The sequence below is a fragment of the Mustela lutreola genome, chromosome 8, assembly GCF_030435805.1.
Source record: "Mustela lutreola isolate mMusLut2 chromosome 8, mMusLut2.pri, whole genome shotgun sequence".
Lineage (NCBI taxonomy): Eukaryota > Metazoa > Chordata > Mammalia > Carnivora > Mustelidae > Mustela > Mustela lutreola.
In genome coordinates this window covers 33,735,384-33,755,165 of record NC_081297.1, presented here as the reverse complement: position 1 = coordinate 33,755,165, position 19,782 = coordinate 33,735,384, and the positions used below count along the sequence as shown (strand labels likewise).

General features: G+C 40.8%; 1 protein-coding gene across 1 annotated transcript in view; it reads right to left on the bottom strand.

The window, feature by feature from the left end:
* Positions 1–19,536, bottom strand: part of CCNY (cyclin Y) — a 328,449-nt gene extending 308,913 nt beyond the window's left edge. Inside the window, exons 1-2 of the mRNA XM_059184275.1 lie at positions 19,390–19,536; positions 18,965–19,072 (exon numbers count right to left, since the gene is read on the bottom strand). The gene's annotated coding sequence lies outside the window, so the exon portion shown is untranslated. The remainder of the gene's footprint in view (positions 1–18,964; positions 19,073–19,389) is intronic.
* Positions 19,537–19,782: the final 246 nt, after the last annotated feature.

The following is a 19,782-nucleotide window of genomic DNA, read 5'->3' as shown; positions in this document are numbered from 1 at the left end:
GCTTGTTTTAATCACTACTCCAATACCTGGAGGCTCAGCTCCCTTGAGCTCCTCTGAGCCCAGCCGTGACAGAGGTTACTTCTTAATGGAAGGCATTAGCAGCATAACTGTATGCTGATGAGGAGGAGATGAAACGAGAGAGAGAGGTAGGATTGCTGGGGTGATAAATCATGGTAGGTCTGCCTAGATCCTCTTACTGTAGGGCTGACACACTCACCCACAACTGCTGGCGATATAGGCTGAGAGCCATGTCACTCACTGGGAAATTACCTCAGCCACAGGGCACTAACATGCCCAAAGCTACTCCCCTTCCCAAGAGTAGCTTATGCAGGGACACAAGGTATATTCTTCATCCCAGAGCACCCTGTAGGGTTGGCTAGGTTGCAACTGCATTATAGGGCGGCTCCTCTCTCTGCATTACTGTGTCTACCTCACTTCCCTGCACATGTCTCCCAACAGCATTTCCCCAACAAACCTCTAGCACACAATGTTCCTTCTTTGTTTCCAGGGAATAATCTAAAGACTGGCGTGCTCCTAGGAAGCAGACTCTAAAATGGGATTTTGGGGCTGGATCCCTTGCTAGCAACAAGGACCTCATCACTAGTGGCGGTGGAGTATGGACAGGTCTTGGGATGCTGTAGCAGTTCAATTGCCAAAACTTTAACCAGCAGCGAACCAGTTAGGATACGACTAGAACAGGACGCACTGGAGAGATAAGAGGGAAACGATGACTATGAAGACTGTGGAACTGGGTAGCTGTTGCTAAGCACATAGGTTCATTGAAAAGAAATAACGACAGGTTCTCAGGACAACTGATTCATCACCAATTCAGGAAAAAATATGAGAGCCAGAGGGTCTCTTAGCAGTGCTTTGGGAAATCCTAGTCTCCTGCACCTGGAGAGCTGACAAAGAGGAGGATGAGACTCAGAGCTTAATCTTAACAGTAGCAGAGCTCCTCTGCACCGGGTCTCTGTACAGGGTCGGGGTCTAGTAGAAAATGAGTAGAACCCGAAAGACTTGGGTTGGGAATATCTAGGTGGATGTCATTAAGAACCCACGGGGCCTGCAGAAGCGATCCATTTCCCCTTGTTAAAATACAGTACCCTTCCTTCACTTCAAGATCTTGCAGAGGTCTCAAACAAAGCAAGTGCTTTGCAAGACCTTGCTGTCAATGTTCAGGACGTCCTGGGCCTGCTGAGGGAGGAGAGGGACTATACACCGAAGGAGCTACAGAATCCATGCCCACAGGAGCTAAGAGGATATACATCAATGAGGTCCCCAGGGGGCTGGATCAAGAGCAGCTGAACATCAGATTAGGTAAGTAAGAGTTATCCACTCCCGTGATACAGGATTTAACACACTGGCAGGCGTGTTAACACACTGTGAGGCCCTTGGAGACTTGAAAAAAGTGCTGGGCCAAAGGCATGTTGCACAAAGACAGAACGCCCACAAGCTATGTTCTTCATGAGGGTCTGGAACACACTCTATTTAGCAAAGCAATGAGGAAAGGACTGGTGGCAGGGAGCCAAGAATTGTGGGGAGCTCAGTGGTGACTGTCTTCTGGAGGCCAGTGCTGATGAAGGGAGATCCCTTTCACAACTGGGCTCCTTGACATAGCAATGAGGATTGCAACTGTCCAAAAGGATAGAGACAGATGGCAGCTCTTGACCATTAAAAATCAAGGTGAGTGAAAATAGGCTGGAGTGGCAGTTGGGGGAGTCCCTCAGAGAATCAGTAAGAGGACTAACAGAACATGATGTTCTACTTAAATTTTTAAAAGCAAAGATTATCAGGAAGCTAAAACCCCAATAAAAGTCATCATCCCTTGTGCAGTATTCGTAGATCCAGAACTTACTGACCAAAGGAGAAGCCAGTGTCTGCAAAAGCATGGCAGGTGTATTCAATAGTGATACCGCAGAACTTCCACAAAGAACTATGGCTGCTTACACAGGTAACCATGCATTGGTGAAAGGGGACTACTTAGACTTTTTGAGGATTATCGGACAGTCTAAATTTGTATCAATATCCAGGGATCCAAAACACCACCATACCTTCTCTCCTAAACTTGGAATGGATGGGATCACAGAGTGAGTGGGTCCAGGTCCAGCTCACATTGAGTTGGCCTACCCATTGGTTCTTTCTGCAATCCCAAATTAACAATAAAACTGAACTGACTTTTTAGCTGTCAGAACTCTCAACAGTAAGATAAGAGTTATTGTGATGGGAACGCCAAGTGTAAAAAAACAAAACAATACATTTTAATCAATGCCTCCTTCAAAGCCTTAAAGAATTAGTTGCTGTAGTCTCTCTCATATATCCATTTAATTCACCAATCTGGCCCATATGAAAGCCAGTTAAATCATGGCAGATGACAAGGGACTGTGGCAGCCTTAACCAATTAGTAGCCCCAATGGCAGCTGTTGTGCTGGATGGGGCATCTTTGGCCTTTAACCCCACCTCAGACACAGACATATATGAGACCATCTGTCTGGCAAATGTACTCTTTTCCATCCCTATCAGAAAGAAGGATTATAAGCAGTGAATATTCACATGGACAGGAAACAATATCCATTTCCCTCTTTCCCCAGTACTGTGTTTGCTTCCTTGGTTCCCATCCCATTATACCTGAAAGGGACTTGGGTATTCTACAGAGTAAGACGTTGCGCCACTATATTAATGACATGGTGCTAATCAGATCAGAGGCAGAAGGATGGCAAGTACCTTGGAGGCCTTGCTAAGACACCTGCAAACCAGAGGGGGGAGGTAAGCCCATGAAGGTTTAGGAGACTGCTACATCAGTGAGGTGTCCAGGGGTCCAGAGGGCTGGGGCACACTGAGATATCCCATCACTAAGGAAAAAGCACAGTGCTTGGTGAGCCCCTCAAGGGTCTGGAGGTAACATATTCCACACTTGGGAATAGGGCTCTACCCCATTCAGCAGATTTCATGGAAGGCTGCCAGATGGGGCCCTGTAGCAAAAGCTGACTGCGGTGGGAGCAGTCATGCTGCTGGGCCCTCTGACCCAGTAGACCAGAGCGACTAGAGGGGTCTGTGCTGGGAGAAGATGCTGTGGGAGTTGATGACAAGCTGGGTGTGAGAATCACAAAGTGAACAGCAAGGCTGTTTACCTCTTCAAAAAATGAAGCTCCTGTCCAGCAATGGGTCCTGCGAGTGATGATCTCTCTAACCACAGGACATCAGGTACCCTGAGCCAGAGCTGCTCACTGTGACTGGTGTCTGTCAGATGTACTGGGACATACGGTTGGGGCGAGGGGACAAAGTGGTCAACAGCAAGCCTTCTTAAGAGGACACAGGCACAGTCATGCAGGATTGGACCCAGCCCAGCCAGAGAGTGCCAGCAAGAGGCCTGGGCTGCTGAGAATGAGGAGAGGCAGCTTTGGAGACTGGAGAAGAGAGGGGGAAGGAGAAATGCACATTTAGGGGCGTGCTGGGCAACATGGGCTAGGGAAGCAGCACTCAGAGCCTGCTTGAAATGAATGTTGATTTGTGACAATCACAATTTCAGGTCACCATGGGTTTGCATTTTTCTCCATCCACCTTCAGTTGCCTGGATGCGGGTGGGGTATGTTTTTTCAACCAGGGCTGGGATTGTGCCTCTAAGTGTGAGAGAAGGAGAAAGGGGCATGTGAAGTGAGGGTGTAAGCCAGGGATTCTAAGGAGGGACTTCGGAACCCCCCGCGGGGGGTTACAGAGGGAAACAGCGTGAGGCGGGGAAGTCCTCTTGGGGTTGAAGGGCCACTGGCCTGATGCTAAAGAGAGTGATCTGGAAAGATACCTAGAGGAGACTGAGTGGGAAGCTCAAACTCCTGAGCCTGTCAGAGAACAGGGGTCTGGCCAGAAGAGGCAGAAGCTCTAGAAATACAGACAGATCCATGGACAGAAGAGCACCCAGCAGGTCAACTGACAGGAATCTCACTATTTCAAGGCACACAGAAATTCTGACCCTAATCTGCAGTTACCACAGGGTGTAAGAAGCCTTGTGGCATTAAACTTTAACCCAGCCCTGGAACACTGCCTGTGGATTTCCTCAACACGGACTCAGAGACTTGAGGTGTACACCATTTGTCTTCACCTTTCTATTGCCTGACAGATGCACCATTGCTAGATCATGCACCTACCGCATAGGATTTGTGTGCAAATTAAATGAGCTAATATGTATTAAGTGCTCAAAATAATGACTGACATATAACTCTCAGTAGGTATTAATCATCATTAATTAGAGAACAAATTAAAAAGCAACTGCACACACACACACAGAATAGACAGATCTATAGAGATAGAAAGTAAATTAGTAGTTGCCAAGGGTTGGGGGTTAGAGAGAGCAATGGAGAATGAGTGCTAACTGTACATCATTTTTGTATGTTTTGGGGGGTGGAGTAGGAAAATTAATGTAAAATTAGATTGTGGTGGTGGTTGAATGAATTAGTAAATATACTTAAAAAAAAAAAAAAAAACCATTGAGGGGGTACCTGGGTGGCTTAGTGAAGGCCTCTGCCTTCGGCTCAGGTCTTGATCCCAGGGTCCTGGGATCGAGTCCCGCATCAGGCTCTCTGCTCAGCAGGGAGCCTGCTTCCTCCTCTCTCTTTCTGCCTGCTTCTCTGCCTACTTGTGATCTCTGTCTGTAAAATAAATAAATAAAATCTTTTTTAAAAAAAGCCATTGAATTTTATACTTTAAGAGGGTGAATTTTATGATCTATGAATTATATCTCAGAAAGCTTTTTCTTTAAGGAAGCAGTAATGAAAGTTAACCCAAACTAAGCTCCACTGAGAGTACTGATATTGAGAACCATGCTTATCTTCATTACTCTTCTAGGGAATTATCCTTTATTAGCGTTGTTATAGCCTGTAGGTCATTTTCACTATGCCAGGAACAGTACCACAGGTGAGAATCCTGAGAAATAAAAAGTCACAGTAGAAATGACTGCTCTTGCCAGGTGGTTAGGACGTGTTTATTTGAATGCATTTTAATTGGTGTAATTGCATTTCTGGGAGGGAGCATTTTCTTCAATGTCTCATTCTGTGTTGGCATTATTAATAGCCTGTTATCTACTCACACAGAGCGAGAAAAGCATGCACTTCCAGGGGCACAGGAATAATGCTAATTTTCTTCATTTGGCAATACCGGGGGAAAAGATAAACTGATACAGAGAAAAAAACAAGAACTAATACTTTTCTTAGAAGTATCTGCTTATTTTATGCCTTTGGCTTGGTTCAATAAGCTTGACCGAAGATACCCCAAGATACTCATCATTCATTCATTAAACAACTACTTATTGAACTCCTTCTACAATGAGAAACAGAATATTGCTCGAATATGAGTGGAGAATAATCTTAGGAAAAAATAAATTTAACTTTTTATAGTTTTAGGACTATAATACTGACTCATGTGTAGATATGCAAAGGAGGAGGCCAGGTCTCCATGTAATTACAGAAGAAGCATAAGGAAATTGTATACGTGTTTGGTGGTAGCTGTGGCATAAGTCACCCATGCAATGACCTCTCAGCATATCACACGGGACTGGCCTTCTCCCTGTGGTTCTCAAACTTCATTGCGCATCATGATCACCTGTAGGGCTTGGTGAAACTGGAGATGCTGTCTTTGCCTAGAAATTGATTCAAGAAATCTGATGTGGTGTCTAAAAACATTAATTTCTAGAAAGTTCCCATGAGATATTGGTATTGATGATATTGATGATTGATATTGATGAGATGAGATATTAACGCTGCTCTTACAAAACCTACCCTAGTCAGAACCATGAGAGAGGAAACATGTTTAGTATCACCTTATCTTCTTTAAGCTTCCTTCTCACTTTTTTTTTTTTTTTTAAAGACTTTATTTATTTATTTGACAGACAGAGATCACAAGTAGGCAGAGAGGCAGGCAGAGAGAGAGAGAGGAGGAAGCAGGCTCTCCGCGGAGCAGACAGCCAGATGCGGGGCTCGATCCCAGGACCCCGGGACTATGACCTGAGCCGAAGGCAGAGGCTTTAACCCACTGAGCCACCCAGGAGCCCCAGCTTCCTTCTCACTTTTGGGTACATATGCGACCTTATTACAAAGAAGAGTCCCCTACCTTGGACCAAAGCCGACAAACTTCCCTTTTCCCTCCTTCCCTTAAAGCCAGCTTCCCGGGGACCCTCTTATGTAAGGTTCTGTTTTTGGTAGGAAACACCAGCCAATCTAATAAGTAAATCAAAGGAAGGCTTAGTTATTGCCAAGGCATTCATGTGTGACCCTATGCTATAATACTGTTTCCTCTTGATATTCAGCTTGAATTTTCTCAGCCTTCCTTCAGGCCAGATCTGTTGTTCTATGCATGACAGCTTCGGCAGTAATGTCTATACTGATATTCCATTTTAATAGCTTGTTTTTACAGAAGGCATAGCTTCATTAATAATTTATTAAATTATTAAAGTAAGAGAAATCTATCAGTCTCATATTCTCGGCATGGAAATCATACAGTATCTTTTAAATGCATGGCACATAAATTCTCCAAAGGTGTCTTAGGGATGGGTTCATGGGTAGGCCTATAGCAGAACTCTGAAAATTTGGGCCAATGCTTGAGGGACACCTGAGCTGCTGGTTGGTTAAGCATCTGCCTTCAGGTCAGGTCATGATCTCAGGGTCCTGGGATTGAGGCCTGCATCAGGTGCTCTAGTCAGCAGGGAGTCTGCTTCTCTCTCTCGTTCTCCCTCTGTGTTTACTCTCTCAGATAAATAAATAAAATGTTAAAAAAATCTTTGTGGAGTGGGAAGCTATGGATGCTATATGTGTAAGTTACTATAAATTAATAAGTCATTGCATCTACAGATCTAAATTAGACTTTTTAAAAGGATTTTTAAATGTTTAAATTAAAAAAAATTAAATTAGACTTTTAAAAGGATTTAAAAGGACTCTTTAAAATTAATGTGGATGGGGTGCCTGGGTGGCTCAGTGGGTTAAAGCCTCTGCCTCCGGCTTAGGTCATGATCTCAGGGTCCTGGGATCAGGCCCTACATCGGGCTCTCTGCTCGGCAGGGAGCCTGCTTCCCCCTCTCTTTCTGCCTGCCTCTGCCTGCTTGTGATCTCTGTCTGTCAAATAAATAAATAAAATCTTAAAAAAAATAAAATTAAATTAATATGGAAGAAAGAATATTTGTACAAACTATCAACTACTTTGACCAAACAGACGTATGAAACAGTACACCCAGCAACTACAAGGAAATATATGCTTTTTAAGTACAATGGAGCATTCACAAAAGTAGACACATAATGAGTCATAGTTTCAAAAGCGTGGAATATTACAGCATCTATTCTGTAACAACAAAATCAAATTGGAATTCATTAAAATTAAGATATAAAGAAAAGCCCCAAATATTTGAGAAGAAAACAACGTACATTTAAATAACTCACAGTAAAAGAATAAATCACAAGGAAGTTAGAAAATATTTCTAATTGAATGCTAATAAAAATACAACATATTAGATTTTATGGGATGCAGCCAAAACAGTACTTCCCTAGAAGGAAACCAATACTTAAAAATACTGAAATACAGGGCAATAAGAAAATTTTAAAAATGTTTAAAAATCAGTGATCTAAGGTTGCAACATAAGAGGCTTCTTAGGAAAAGAGGAGCAAATTAGGGGCACCTGAGTGTCTCAGTCAGTTAAGCAACTGCCTTTGGCTCAGGTTATGATCCCAGGGTCCTGGGATCGAGCCTCACTTCAGGGTCCCTGCTTAGCAGAGGAGTCTGCTTCTGCCCTTCCCCTCTCCTTGCTCATGCTCTCTCATTCATTCTTTCTCTTTCAAATAAATAAATAAAATCTTAAAAAAAAAAAAGAAGAAGAAGAAGAAGAAAAGAAGAGCAAATCAAACCCAAGGTAAAGAAGGAAGGAAATAAAAATCAGGAATCAATGAAATGGAAAGCAACCAAATATGGAAAATTAACAAGACTAAAAGTCAATTCCTTGACAAGTTTAAAAGAGTTGATAAACCCCTAGTAAGACTAATCATGAAAAATAGGGGAAAATATAAATTCAACAATTTAGATGAAGCAGGAACACAATTTACCAAAAAGAAGATAACCTGAACATTTGTATATCTACTATGTAAACAGAATTTGGTAATCAATAATTTTCCCATAAAGAAAACTTAGGCCCTTAGTCTTGGTGAATTCTATTAAATAATTAAGGAAAAAGTAATGACAAGTATACACAAATTCTGTTAGAATAGAGATAAGTCCAAAAAACTTGTGAGATATGACAAGAAAAGAAACTTATAGACCATACTCGGGGCACCTGGGTGGCTCAGTGGGTTAAAGCCTCTGCTTTCGGCTCAGGTCATGATCCCAGGGTCCTGGGATTGAGCCCCACATCGGGCTCTCTTTTCCACAGGGAGCCTGCTTCCTCCTCTTTCTCTCTCTATGCCTGCCTCTCTGCCTACTTATGATCTCTGTCTGTCAAATAAATAAATAAAATCTAAAGAAAATTATAGACTAAAAAGAGATAGAGGCAATAATCCTTATAAATAATTATTAATTGAAGTGAAAATGGATAACATATCATGAGTAAGTAAGGTTTATCACAAGAATGCACGATTGGCTTAACATTAGAAAAATCAATGTAATTCTCCATATTAACAGAATAAAGGAGAAAGACTATGATTGTCTTAATAGACTCACCCTAATGCAAACCAAAATCCCTGTAGGCTTTTTGTAATTATAATTCTAAAATTTCTGTGGAAAAGCAAAGCTCTAAAAGAGCCCAAAATCTTGAAAAAAGAACAAAAAGGATTATGAAGGATTATGCTATCTTGTTGCAAGATTTACTATGAAGCTACAATAATCATGATAGTGTGGTTAAGCAAAATAACAGAAAAATAAATCAATGAAACAGAAGAATCCAGAAATAGATCCACACACATATATATAGTCAATTGACTTGACAAAGACACTGTGATGTTTATATGCCAGCTTGAGTAGGTTGTGGTACCCAGATTTTTTGCCAAACGTTAGTCTACATGTTGCTGTGAAGTTATTTTGTAGATATGATTAATGTTTACAAATCAGTTGACTTTAAGTAAAGCAGATTTCTCTTAAGGGTATGTGGTGAGCCTTGTCTAATCAGTTGAAGACTTTAAGAGCAAAGATTGAGGAGTGTAAAAAAAGAACCAATTCTGCTTCAAGATTGGAACATAGAAATCCTGCTTGAGGGCACCTGGGTGCTCAGGCAGTTAAGCATCTGCCTTTGGCTCAGGTTGTGATCGCAGAGTCCTGGGATTGAGTCCCTCAAAGCTATTACAATAGCATGGACTATATGCTATAACTTTCATCCCCCTGACTTCTTTATTCCATAACTGGAAGACTGTAACTCCCATTCCCCTTCACCCATTTTGCCCATCCCACTTACTTCCCCGCTGACAACCACCAATTTGTTCTTTGTATTTATGGGTCTTCTTCTGTTCTGTTGGGGGTTTGCTTTGTGTTTTTGGATTCTCCATATAAATAAAATTATATGGTATTTATCTTTGTCCAACTTATTTCATTTAGCTTAGCATAATACCCTTTAGGTTTACCAATGATGTAAAAAATGGCAAGATATCATTCTTTTTATGACTGAGTAATATTCCAACACACACACACACACACACACACCTTCTTTATCCATCCATCAATGGGCAATTAAGCTTTCTTCCATATTATGAATATTAAAAAGAATGCCTCAATGAACCTAGGGATGCTGATGTCTTTTCAAATTAATGTTTTTATTTTCGTTGGATAAATACCCAGTAGTGGAGTTGCTAGATTGCATGGTATTTCTCCTTTTAATTTTCTTGAGGAACTTCATCCTGTTTTCCACAGTGATTGCACCAATTTACATTCCCATGAACACTACAGGCAGGTTCCCTTTACTCCACATCCTAGCCAATACTTGTTATTTCTTGTCTTTTGGATGCTAGCCATTCAGACTAGTGTGAGGTGATAGCTCATTGTGCTTTTGATTTGCATTTCCCTGGTGATTAGTGATATATCTGTTGGCTATCTGTATGTCTTTGGGAAAATGTCTATTCAGGTCCTCTGCCCATTTTTAATTGGATGTGTGTGTGTGTGTGTGTGTGTGTGTGTGTGTTTGAGTTGTCTAAGTTCTTTATATATTTTGAATATTAACCCCTTAACAGAATCATCATTTGCAAGTATCTCCCATTCAGTAGGAATGCCTTTTCATTTTACTGGTGGTTTTCTTTGCTCTGCAAAAGCTTTTTATTTTGATGTAGTCAATTAGACTTTTTAAACTTTTTAAAGTGATTACCGTAGACTTTACAATATACATTTATAACTAATCCAAAATTTACCTTCAAATAACACTATACCAACTCAGATGTAGACAAATACCAAATAATAACAAAATATTCCTGACTCTTCCCTCTCATTGATCATGTTACTACTGTCATTCATTTTACTTATACATAAGCATACATAAATACATACATATATATGTTTAATTCACTGTTGCTATTATTTTAAATGAACTGTTAAATGAACTGTTAGATCAATTAAGAATAAGAAAAATAAATTTTTAGGGGTACCTGGCTGGCTCAGTTGAAAGAGCGTGGGACTCTTGCTCTTAGAGTTGTGAGTTCAGGCTCCACGTTGCATGCAGAGATTATTTAAATAAATATTTTTTAAAGAAAGGAAGAAAAATAAATTTTTATTTTGCCTTCATTTAATCATTCTCCAATGCTCCTTTATGCAGATCTAAGAGTCCAACCTATATGGTACCTTTCTCTCTGAAAAACTTCTTTTAACATTTCTAGCAGTTCAGCTCTACTGGCAACAAATTAAATTATTGTTCACCTGAGAAATCTATTTCTCTTTCACTTTTGAAGTATATTTTCACAGGGTACAGAATTCCTGGTTGGTGATTTCCCCCCGCTCCTATACTTTAAATATCTCATTCCACTCCCTTCTTGCTTCCATGGTTTCGAAGGAGAGGTCATATAATGCTCATCATCATTTCCTTTTTTGGTAGGGTGTATTTTTCTTGTGACTTTTTTCAAGATCTTTTTTTTTTTTTTTTTAAGATTTTATTTATTTATTTGACAGACAGATCAGAAGCAGGCAGAGAGGCAGGCAGAGAGAGAGGGAAGCAGGTTCCCCACTGAGCAGAGAGCCCGACACAGGGCTCGATCTCAGGACCCTAAGATCATGACCTGAGCCGAAGGCAGAGGCCCAACCCACTGAGCTTCTGCACTTTGAATATGTATTGTTTTTAGAGATCACTTTGTATTGAGATTCAGATACTTTCTTCTGCATCAGAACTTTGTTGTCCATTTGATCTGGTTTTTAACACTTAGAAGGACAGTACATTTTCAGTTATGTGTTAAACTATCACATTCTCACATTCTCACAATCTGAGTCAATTTTTTTGCCACCCAGCTATTTATTGTTCAACTCAATCAGGAACTTACAAGACAGACAAAAGGCCACAGTCATGCCCAAATCGGCTTTTTTTCATTAGTTTCTCCAGTCTTAATTCTGGGAATCAATGCTTGGTATCTTTTTGCTCTCACAAATGAGAGCAGGAGTCCCATCATCTTCCTTTCACACCTGCATCTTCAAAGGAGCCTCTCCCATGGCTTCCCGCTGAAATCAGACCAAATCCACACCCATCTTCCACTGCCTGGAGAAACTGAACCTGTTTCTCCAACAGAAATGAGTGCTCTCTGCTATGCATGTTTATTCCAACAGAATTGTTTATTCCAACAGAAACGAGTGCTCTCTGCTATGCAGGAGATGATAGCTGCCTTCCACAGTGGGCTGCCTAGTCCATTCCTCACTTGGCAGTTATAGAACTAAGGAAACCAGGAGTCTTTGAATATGTAAACAGAACCCACATGAAGACTAGCTTTCCAATGGCTGACACAAAAGTCTTAGTGTGAGGCTGGAATGAGCCTCTTCTGGAAAGGGCTGTTTTATATGCTATTGTTAACAGTAATGTCATCTTTCAAGTCAAGCCTTAGAAAGTAGAATAAATTCCATTCAAATCAAATCAACAAATACTTACTAAGCCACAAGTTGAAAACAAGACTCCCAAATAAGACCTATCTTGCTGCCAATGATTTCCCACCCACCACCTGCTGTAGGGAGTATCTCTGTGGCGGAGTATCCATTAGGGCTCTTGTTCCCTTCTGTTCTATTTGTTCGCTATCACTGAGAAATATTGTTAGTTCTAAACAAGAGGATCCTCTCTACGCAGGTTACAAATGCAACAAGAAATATGCACTTGTGTCCATGCATGAGTTTTAAATCAACTTAATGCATAGAGTCCTTCCTTCCACAGAGTAATCAAGAAAAGCAAGCTAAATTTCTCACATAAGAAGTTGTCTGAAGGTAATATAAATCATCTTGTGTCATCTTTTCTTCTCCATACCTACCCAAGGATGGCTTATGTCATTTAGATTAAAAAATAATTATACTTGTGGGGCGCCTGGGTGGCTCAGTGGGTTAAAGCCTCTGCCTTCAGCTCAGGTCATGATCCCAGGATCCTGGGATCAAGCCCCGCATCGGGCTCTCTGCTCGGCAGGGAGCCTGCTTCCTCCTCTCTCTCTCTGCCTACTTGTGATCTCTGTCTGTCAAATGAATAAATAAAATCTTTAAAAAAAATAATTACACTTGTAAAATGTGGAGAGTAGGGCTGCTGTGAGCAGTGTGGCTCATAGACTTTCCTGCAGGTGGCTTGCAGGTGTGTCCTTCACAATGAAGGGAAGAAGTGAGCACGTGCCAACGACATGCTATTGAGCTGCATACCCACCTCTACCAAGACTTATTCTGTGCTCTTGATTCTTCTAAGTTCTATGCTTCAGAGTACGGTTCCCTGAAAAGCCCCACTTTCTCCTTAACCACTAAGGAAAATTAGGTAACTTCAGGCAATCCTTGACCCCACTTTAGTGACAGGATGCCTTTGTACAACCTGAAATCCTCATTTAAAGCCAGTTGTGGAAGAAATACCTTGAGTCCTTTGGCATTGTCCTTTTAATGCTCTATTCCATTGGTTCTTGAGACTCTGGCTGTTATAAGGTGGAGATCCACTACACATGGGAGTCACTACAGGCAAAATGCCTCCAGAGAAATAAATTATTTATTTTATCTTTATTTTTCTTAAGAGTTTAATTATTTATTTATTTGACACACACAAACACACACACAGAGAGAGAGAGAGCGCACAAGCAGGGAGAGCAGCAGGCAGAGGGAGAAGCAGACTCCTGGCTGAGCACAGAGTCCAACGTGGGACTCCATCCCAGGACCCTGGGATCATGACCTGAGCCAAAGACAGATGCTTGACCAACTGAGCCACTCAGGCACCCAGAAATAAATAATTTAAACAAAGCTACAAACCTAAGTTTAATAAGTGACAATAGAAATAACCCAGAGATCTCCAACCAAAAGTATTGTAGTAGAAACCCTAATCTCCAACTTTCTTCTCTATTTACCTAACTTTCCCCCTTTGTCAAGAAAACAAATAAGTTGGTACATACTATGCCCCAAATTATTTCCTCACACTATTATCTTTGTTACCACATATCCCCAGTCTACTAATATTCTATTATATACTTAGTCCTTTGATTGTTAAGATTTTTACTGTGGACATATCCTAGGCATATTATCAGCATTCTTAAAATTGGAGACATAAGTCTTCTCTCAACATCTACTTTAAGAAAACAAAAAAGCTTTTCTTGAGACGTATGCTTGGTGTGATGCTCATGCTATTCATTATTTAACACACCAAGCCTTGCAGGAAACCCCCAAATTTTTAAATGTAACTGTTACATTCTAAGATAATTCAGGGATCCCAAAAGCGATTCCTTCAGTTAGTCTTAGTCAGGATTTGGGTGTAGTAGAGGGAAATTATGTCTGGTAACAGGCCCTCCTTGGAGATGAGAACCAGGCAGTGATTCTAAACCCTGGAAAACTATCTGATCCAGCTCAGGTGGGGCTCAGGCATATTTTTCCAGAGTTTTGTAGGCGGTCCATATCCACAGCCGATGTTCAGAAACTTTATCTTGGGAAAAACTTCTATCTTAGGGTTTGCCAACTGGCTGCTTTCTCAACCTAGTCCCTGATCTGGGTCATAGACTTGACACACTACTACAGTTCCAAAGGGGAGGGGCCCGTGGAACGATGGGATGGTTTCAGTCCACCCTGGGGTGGGGCTATGGCAGGAGCAGAGTCAGTATTACAGGAGGTAGACTCTTACATATAAGAGTCTCTCTGTGCTCTGACCCAAAATGAAACCCATGATTCAAGATTCTTTTCCCTCCAAATTCTTGTCTTAAACAGATTCTGAAAAGAGTTGGCAGGAATTAGTTCATCAGTTGCATTGGTTGTGATAAGAATGTCCAGGTAACATGATACTGCTAGAGGGTGAGGAGAACTTTGGGGGCTGAAGGCCTCAGAAAAACACAGAAAAAGACATTGGAATTGGAAATAGACAAAGGACAAACTGCACCAAAGTCTCGTTTCTGACATAGAGGTTGTGCTTTCTCTGAGCTGGATGGCTTTGATTTCTTTCTGAGATATCAGTGGAAGACTGTCCAGGTGGTGAGAGGAGCAAGTGAGTCTCCAGAGCCATGTGATATCTTAGGGTCTCCTTTTCAAAAACTATGCTGGATGGTTACGCTTGAAACGTTTAGGAGACCACATTTTTTTCCTTCTTTGAAGAATTAGGCTGAAAATACAACTCCACCCTGGGAGGGCTAACAGAAGTTAAAGTCATAATTTTTAAAAAGGCCTGAGTTTTAAATCTAGGGCAGTGGTGGGTAAAACTATAGTCTGTAGGTCAAATCCCACCTGTTGTGTAATCCCCAGGTTGAGAGTGGTTTTTAAATTTCTAAATGATCAGAAGAGAAATCAGAAGACTAGTATACTATGATGTAAACATTATGAAATTATTTTCAGTGTCCGTAAATAAAGCTTTATTGAAACATGGCCATACTCATGTGTCCACACACTGTGTACTTCAGTGATAGCTGAGTAGTTGTCACAAGCTGTATGTAGTACTCTGTTACTTTGCAAACTGCACAGCCCACCTCAAAACACAGTGACACAGCTTTAATTCAACAGCATTTTGAGAGCCATGCTTATTGCCATAACATGACATTTTATAATGTGCATAGTGTATGCCCATCATGTCAAGACAAGAAATGGAGAGAAAAATAAACTTCAAATAGTATACTTGTAAGACACAGTGTGGATTATTTTGTCATCATATTGGATGACAAGAACTGTGTCTATTATAAAGTGGTGCTATTTAGCTGTGCTAAAAATACAGTCCCTATTGGCATTACCAGATAGATGAAGCAATCATAACAATTTTCCCAACTCACAGGAAAGCACATCAGAAAAAACAGGAAGTAGAAGAAGGAATACTTTATTATAGCAGAATTTTTCTTCACAAGTTTTTTGGAAATGAAGCTGCAACCAAAGATTCCAACTTTGGAATCTTTATCTAACTTTGTTAGATAAAGCAAGTTATATACCAATGGTCATATTTGATTCCAAGCCAAAGAAATATGTCCAGAGAAAATAAACTGGTTTAAAGCTACTAACTTTTGGGCAAAAAGTTACTCAAAGAGTTGAGGACATTGGAAGCAACATCAATAGTCAATTTTAAAAGAAGCCAAATGAATTCAAGTGGTCTTCCTTGGTTTTTGATAAGCCAACATACTGTTCAGTTGTTGTTATTCAAGGAGTCAATGCCAGATCTGAAGTCACTGAGCTTCATCTCTATGAATGGCCTCCATGAAACAATTACAACTGAGAATATTTTCAAAAACAGTAAGAAAACACTAATCCAGTACAACCTGAAGTGGAATCTGCTAAGATGTCTAGCACAGATGGTGATAAAAATTTATGTGGAGAAAAACAGGGCTTAGTTGGATGAATTTACAGTTTTGAAAATGTAAGGTGTTTAAAGACTTCCTTGTGTTTGTTGTACTATTTATCAGCAGTTACTCCTGAGGAACATATTTGATACCATGTATTTTCGAATTGGTAGTGTTGACAGTGAACTTCCACTCTCACAGATGTAAAAATTTTCAGTTCTACAAATTTTGTCATAAATGGAAACAAATCTCTACTTGTTCTACAACACAGCCCCACAGCAGTGTGATGTTTAGTGGTGACGAAATTTTACTGAGGTTATTTTCAGCTCAGGGTCAAGACTGAAATTTCTCTGAATGCAGACTTTCTTCAATCACAGTGATTTAACTTTGAAAGACTTTGGAAATTATTTTTCCTAAAGATTTTTAAAAATTTGTTTATTTGACAGAAGGAGACACAACTAGAGAGGGAACACAGGCAGGGGGAGTGGGAGAGGGAGAAGCAGACTTCCTGCCAAGTAGGGAGCCCTATGCGGGGCTCGATCCCAGGACGCTGGGACCAAGACCTATGCCAAAAGCAGATGCTTAATGACTGAGCCATCCAGGCACCCCTGACTTTGGAAATTAGTTTTTGCTGCAGATTTAATGTTTCTTAATGAATTGAGCTTAAAACCAGAAGGCAAAGCTGTGATTATGTAGAAAACTTGTACTGCTGTAAAGTCATTTTGATGACAGCTAATGTTGTTTGAATCACAAACAATATCAAGCTGTGGTATTTACTTCCTATGTTGTCAAAAATTAAAAGAAGAAGTGAAGAGTCTCCATCCCACACAAATATGCAGAGAATATATTTTCCAAGCTCATCCTATAGTTCCGGCAGTATTTTTTGGACCTCATTCCGCATGCAAAGGAAAAGTCCCATATTTCAAAATCTATCTAATTGTGCAATTTTAGCTTCTGCTTGACTATCAGTTGAGCTGATTAATCTACAATAATATGCTAAAAGGCACATATCAAGGAAATAATATAATAGAATTCTATAAATGGCTCAAGTAATTAATGTTCTCTATTAAATCATATGCTTCTGATTGATATCACTATTCAACAGCACCTATTTGCATGACAAGACATTTTATTATCCTGTAAGTACCTACCTCAATTTTGCCTCTTAGCCTATAAAGCCTAAAGGATTTACTATCTGGCCTTTTATAGAAAAAAGAAAAGCCCCTGATCTAGAGGAGAGTGAGTATGTGAAAGATGGAGGAAGACCTCATTAAGTTCACGCGCTAGAAAGTTTGGTTAAGTACAAAGTGTAATTATTCTGATTTAGCAAACAAAGACTTGTCTGCAGTCATGTTACTTGAATGAAAAATAGAATTGGACCTGAAGCTACATCTTTCTGCTTTAAACTTACCACGTACAATTTAGTTTCAGCAAACAACAACAGCTGTCTTGCATTAATGATGCCAATTTGAATTTTTGTTAGTTTTATAGTTTTGTGTTTCATCTGTACATCTTGCTTTAGCTTCAGATATCAGTAAGACCTATCCTCATAAGTAGTTTATATCTAATATTTTATTTGTTCATATGTGTAGCATTATTTTAAAAAGTAAGTTTAAGTCACAATTCTGAAGCTCACATTTTTTTCCTTCAAAAGAACCCCTTAAATACTTGAGTTTGAGAAACGCTGTCTTAAATCAAACTTCCCCGATGCCCAATGCCAGGGCAACTGTCTGTCAGGTGTGAGACGTGAACATCTTCCCAGATGTGTTTTCATTTACTAAAAGGAATGCTATGAATACACCTAAATCTGATTCTTCAGGAAGTGTTTAAAAAGTTGAGTGAAGGGGCACCTGGGTGGCTCAGTGGGTTAAAGTCTCTGCCTTCGGCTCAGGTCATGATCCCAGGGTCCTGGGATCGAGCCCCACATCCCCACATCCCCACATCGGGCTCTCTGCTCAACAGGGAGCCTGCTTCCTCCTCTCTCTCTGCCTGCCTCTATGCCTACTTGTGCTGATTGTCAAATAAATAAAATCTTTAAAAAAAAAAAAGTTGAGTGAAATATTTCTCATCCAGAGATCATGGAAATGACAGAGCATCTGGAAGAGACTGTGTTGGGCAGAAATGACCTTAACAAGAGTCTGATCTTAGTTCTTCAAATGCAGTGGTTCTCAACATTAATACGGCACAAAACCACCTGATGGGCTTGTTTAGCGTGCACAGTGGCAGACTTTTCTCCCAAAGATTGTCAGTCAGTAGTGCAAGGAGGAGGCCCAGGAATATTCTCTGGTTGATGACACACGGACAGCCATATTTTGAGAAACATGCCTGTAGGTTCCTGATCTTCATGGTTTCATTCTGCTCTTTACTTTAGAATCCAGAGGATCTTTTGTAAAGCTCCCTGAACTCCCTACCATAAGAGGTGAGGTAGGAAGAAGAGATTAACCCATTCCACCTTGGTATCTCACTGATTGTTATTACAAATCCTAAACTACACTTGTTTGTGGAACATTCTGGAATACAGCAGGTGACTTAAGCTATTGGTTTGTAATTAGCTAGAAGTAACTCAGATTTTAAGATTCAAATACCAAATAAAGGAACTTACAGATAAAAAATAAAATGTGATCAAGACTCATTTTCTATCAATCTAGTTATTTTTTTAAAAAAGCTTTAAACAACAATCTCGCTAGTCTCACATGTGTGATTTTCTGCAATCTCCACTGAAGGTCAAACATACATGAAAGAGCCCTTGCTTCATTGCCTAAAAAAACAGACGAATACCTTCATTTTAGATAAAAATCATGAGTCCAACACATTCTTACTGGTTAATATAAAATCTGTACTACTGAATGGAAGCCTCAGTGTAAGGCATCAACAACCCAGTGTCTCTAAATGAAACTTTAAACCTAAATTCAGGCCACTTCCTAAGCCAACATTGCCGGGGACTTTTACTGGGTATGTTTGTACGGGTTACCTGTCCCGACGACCCGCTGCTCGTTAAAACATAATACATTCATTAGACACAAAAGCTTGTCCTAGGAAAGAAGAGATTTTTAGCACTGGAAAATTACAGGATCAGGGCTCACCTGGTAGCAAAAAGCTCCAGGGCAGTGAGTTCCAGTCCCCGCTCAGCTTCTGATGTTGATATGACTGAAGGGGTTTGGGTTCGCTGCCCAGTTTCCTCACCCATGAACCTGGAATAACAACGCACCCTCCTTTACAAAGGAACCATGCTGTGTAGCAAAGTGACAGACGCTTTCTCCCTGTTCAAGAGACCAAGGTGTAGCCTCATTGTTTGTGATATTCCCCACACATACTCCAACGACTCCTGACCTTTTAACTATGAATTCCTCGCTTAGTCTCCATTTCAATACCTTCTATTTAGAGCCCTTTGGGCTCCTTAACCTTGCTTATCTCCCTGGCTTGGGTCTCTGTTGGTGAACCCTCACCGACATTCCTGACGAACATTACATTACGTTTGACTCCCACATCATCTATCCTTCCCAGTGACCTGCGGCCGGGATCCTCTCAGGTGTCTCCACACACAGTGCTCACTGCCATGCCTCTGCCCCGCTTCTTCTGGACAAGCCTGTCAGCCAGCCAGCTGTCCCCAGGGAGGCGGCAGCGGCTCTCGCGGGGGCTGGAGCGCACATCTCTCCCTGACTCTTAGCCCTTCCTCCCACGCGCTGCCCCTCACCACACTGTAATAATGCCCCTTATGTGTCATAACTATGTCACGACTCCCCTGCGGGCGTGCGTTACCTCCTGGCTTCTGTCAGATTCCTGGCTTTCTGTACAGGGGGCAGGTCAATGCATGCACCCAAGGTGGGAATGAACTGTTCGACTTGTCATTCTTCAACGGTCTGGTTTATACACTTGGGCTGGAGAAAGATGAGATGAGAAG